Below are 3,292 nucleotides of genomic sequence, written 5' to 3'. Positions count from 1 at the left end.
TTACCACATGAAGAGAAAAATTGGCTAAGTCCCGGATCCATATTATATGAAGAGAAAAATCGGCTAAGTCCCGGATCCATATTATATGAAGAGAAAAATCGGCTAAGTCCAGGATCCATATAATATGAAGAGAAATATCGGCTAAGTCCAGGATCCATATATAATAACCTAATAATCGGCTAAGTCCCGGATCCATATTATATGAAGAGAAAAATCGGCTAAGTCCAGGATCCATATATAATAACCTAATAATCGGCTAAGTCCAGGATCCATATATAATAACCTAATAACAGGCTAAGTCCAGGATCCATATTATATGAAGAGAAAAATCGGCTAAGTCCGAGATTGGGTCTGTCAGACATACACTTTCAAGATACCACACAAGCAAGCAAGATGGCCTAGTGATGGAACCATATAATATGAAGAGAAAAATCGGCTAAGTCCGAGATTGGGTCTGTCGGAAATACACTATCAAGTTACCACACAAGCAAGCAAGATGGCCTAATGATGGATCCATATGATATGAAGAGAAAAATCGGCTAAGTCCAGGATCCATATAATATGAAGAGAAAAATCGGCTAAGTCCCAGATTAGGTCTGTCAGAAATACACTTCCAAGTTACCACACAAGCAAGCAAGATGGCCTAGTGATGGATCCATATGACATGAAGAGAAAAATCGGCTAAGTCCAGGATCCATATAATATGAAGAGAAAAATCGGCTAAGTCCCAGATTGGGTCTGTCAGAAATACACTTCCAAGTTACCACACAAGCAAGCAAGATGGCCTAGTGATGGATCCATATGATATGAAGAGAAAAATCGGCTAAGTCCCAGATTGGGTCTGTCAGAAATACACTTCCAAGTTACCACACAAGCAAGCAAGATGGCCTAGTGATGGATCCATATGATATGAAGAGAAAAATCGGCTAAGTCCAGGATCCATATAATATGAAGAGAAAAATCGGCTAAGTCCCAGATTGGGTCTGTCAGAAATACACTTCCAAGTTACCACACAAGCAAGCAAGATGGCCTAGTGATGGATCCATATGATATGAAGAGAAAAATCGGCTAAGTCCCAGATTGGGTCTGTCAGACATACACTATCAAGTTACCACACAAGCAAGCAAGATGGCCTAGTGATGGATCCATATGATATGAAGAGAAAAATCGGCTAAGTCCCAGATTGGGTCTGTCAGAAATACACTTCCAAGTTACCACATGAGCAAGCAAGATGGCCTAGTGATGGATCCATATAATATGCAGAGAAAAATCGGCTAAGTCCCAGATTGGGTCTGTCAGAAATACACTTCCAAGTTACCACATGAGCAAGCAAGTTACCACATGAAGAGAAAGCCGGCAAAGTCTGGGAATGTTACCACATGAACTGGAAAATGGGCAAAAACCTACCTTCACAGGGAACGTGAATAAGTAAGGCTGTAGACATCGGATCGACAAGCCAAAGACTGATATGGAAAGGAAATGAGTAGTACTAGCTTTCCTGAGAGTTGCAGAGCTTAGACTGCATATGAACGAAAGTTATTAAGCGTCAAAGTCAGAGAAGTTACCCAAAGGAACACAAGTTCCAACTTAGAGCATGTATACCGCCTAGACGGTAAGAGGTACGGCCAGGCTGAGGAATAAGGAAATGTTGGCCAACATGTTCCCTAACTATCCCCCGAAGACCGCAAAGCAATCCAACATCAACCAAGAAAGTTATAGCCCGATCAAGGAAACACCTACTTTGCACCGATATTGCACCAAATACATGTACCAAGCACCTTCGGTTGCATACCTGCAGGGGTTTACCATAGTAGGCCATGGAAGACCGATATACCGAACATAATCACTTTCTATCTCCTCGGGTGTTTGAGATAGCGCTTTGCGGTACAAGAACGAAAGTTAGACTTTATCTTGGTGCATCTTTTTGCCCAAGATCACAAGACCCTATCTACCAAGGCAAGAAAGTTGTGTGGGGACAAAATGTCCAAAAGTGCCCAAAGTGGCACACTTGAACCATATATTCGAGAAAAACACAAGTGTGGGCCCGAGCTAGCAAGTTGAAATGTTCTGACCGTCAGTAGCCCTAGTTGAGGTGCACTTATCATTATATGAGGCCAACGTGCCAGCTAGTCTCTAAAGGGGCGATATGGGTGTTCCAAGGTTTGTACCCAATTGAGGAAAAAACAGGGTAAGGTACGGTGTACCGCGAATAACTCGGGCTATAGATGTCCGATCGATGAGTTTGGCATATGTATGGAAAGGTCTCGACGAGACCTAACTACCCTGAAAGTATGAAGGCAAAGACTTGAATGACCGGGAAGTTATTAAGTGCACAAGTGGTAAAGTTGCACCAAAGTCCATGTTACCCGAAGTGGTACATGAACACCCAATATTCGACCAAAACACAAGTTTAGAGACGAGCTAGCGAGCTACATTGTTCAGACCGTCAGTAGCCCGCATCAAGACACGCATTTCATTATATTGAGCCTAGCCGCTAGCTCGACTCGAAGTCGGTCATATGGTTGGTTGATGGTTTGGACCGACCACGTGGTGTACCAAGGTGATGTACCTTTCATGAATTAAAACTCTGGCTGTATGGCACTGAGCGACAAGCTAAGGTGTGATTTGGAATAGTCTTGAGTGGGACTATTTAGGAAAAATGCGAACAAAAAATCACAAAGTCCTTGGGCGAAGCTATTAGCGAAACATAGAGCAAATTGGTACAAAAAACTATGGAAATGGGACTTGAGTCAAAAATAACCGCAAGTTGGAGAAGAGATAGCAAGCTTGCGTAGAACAATTATATTTGGTGCATGGTATCACCAACAAAAAAGTATATGGGGCCAAGGTGCTGGCTGGCCTCCAAAGTGGAGATATGGGCGATCCAAAGTTTGTACCCAAGTACGAACAAGTATGGAAAAAACAGGGTAAGGTACCAAGTACCATTAATAACTTCGGCTGTAGATGGCCGAGCGAGGCAAACGGCTCACCGTTGGAAAGGTCTTGGGGAGACCTATCTACCCTGAAAGTTTCATGAGGCTGAGTTGAAAGACCACGGAGATATTAGGTGATGATGGTCCAATTCGGGGACCAAGTCGCAGGAAATGGCGCTTGACCAAAATCACCCTTGGAAGGTGAATACCGGCTTACCGGTAAGAGATAGCGACTTGGCGTAGAATATTCATAAGTTGGGCGTGTAGAGACGCAACTTTTATTATATGGGGCCAACCCGGTCAGGGTGCTCCAAGTCGGTCGTTTGGTTGGTTTATGGTTTGGGCCGACCACGTGGTTT

This window comes from Anopheles ziemanni, assembly GCF_943734765.1.
Source record: "Anopheles ziemanni chromosome X unlocalized genomic scaffold, idAnoZiCoDA_A2_x.2 X_unloc_10, whole genome shotgun sequence".
Classification (NCBI taxonomy): Eukaryota; Metazoa; Arthropoda; class Insecta; order Diptera; family Culicidae; genus Anopheles; species Anopheles ziemanni.
The sequence above is the reverse complement of the archived record's forward strand: the minus strand, read 5'-3'. Positions refer to the sequence as shown.